This window comes from Rhincodon typus, chromosome 48, assembly GCF_021869965.1.
Source record: "Rhincodon typus isolate 14 chromosome 48, sRhiTyp1.1, whole genome shotgun sequence".
In the NCBI taxonomy this organism is placed as follows: domain Eukaryota; kingdom Metazoa; phylum Chordata; class Chondrichthyes; order Orectolobiformes; family Rhincodontidae; genus Rhincodon; species Rhincodon typus.
Genome location: NC_063379.1, coordinates 4,924,794 through 4,925,438, shown reverse-complemented (window position 1 = coordinate 4,925,438; position 645 = coordinate 4,924,794). Strand labels below are relative to the sequence as shown.

At 59.4% G+C, this 645-nt stretch overlaps 1 long non-coding RNA gene across 1 annotated transcript in view; it reads right to left on the bottom strand.

The window, feature by feature from the left end:
• Window positions 1-608, bottom strand: part of LOC125487977 — an 11,704-nt gene extending 11,096 nt beyond the window's left edge. Inside the window, exon 1 of the long non-coding RNA XR_007266182.1 lies at window positions 187-608. This is a non-coding gene — a long non-coding RNA (uncharacterized LOC125487977). The remainder of the gene's footprint in view (window positions 1-186) is intronic.
• Between the last annotated feature and the right edge of the window lie 37 nt (window positions 609-645).

Here is a 645-nt window from a genome sequence, read left to right as displayed (position 1 = left end):
ATCTATTGGTTTCAGTGAAGAATATTGCCGATCTATTGGTTTCAGTGCTGATTTAACGGACTCAGTGGTAAATAGTGAATGTTTTACCAGTCCCTGTGATAGAGTCACCCATTACCATGCTCTCCCTAGGGTTTGCCAGTGTAACCCATCCCGACCCCACCGTCAGTCCCAGTGCCCGACAATTACCTGAGAGGAGGACGTGCCGCCACCAACACCGCCGCCGCCATCTTGGATTCGGCCCCCCACCGAGGTGTCATGACGCACGGTGACGCCAGCACGGCCATTGTCCGCTGATGTCATCGCGCACTACCGTGATGTGACCGTCTGCGGCCGTGGCTGTGATTGACAGCGAGACTGAGCGGACTTCCAAGCGGTGCTCCGGGGGGGGGGTGGAAACGGAAAGCAGGGGGCGTGGCTTCCCGGCGGAGATGTCATTGTAAGGGGCGGGGTTTGCGTTGACTGATGTCATAAGGCGGGGCCTGCAGCCGGTGATGTCAGAGCGCTGTGGTAGACGCAGACGCAGACGCAGGGATCTCGTGGGGAAGTGGAGCCGGCAGCGGCCTTACCGCTGAGGGTGAGTGTGTGCCACCGCTTCCTGGACAACCACCTCCCCGTATCACACTCCTCACAAACCCCTCAGTCCCC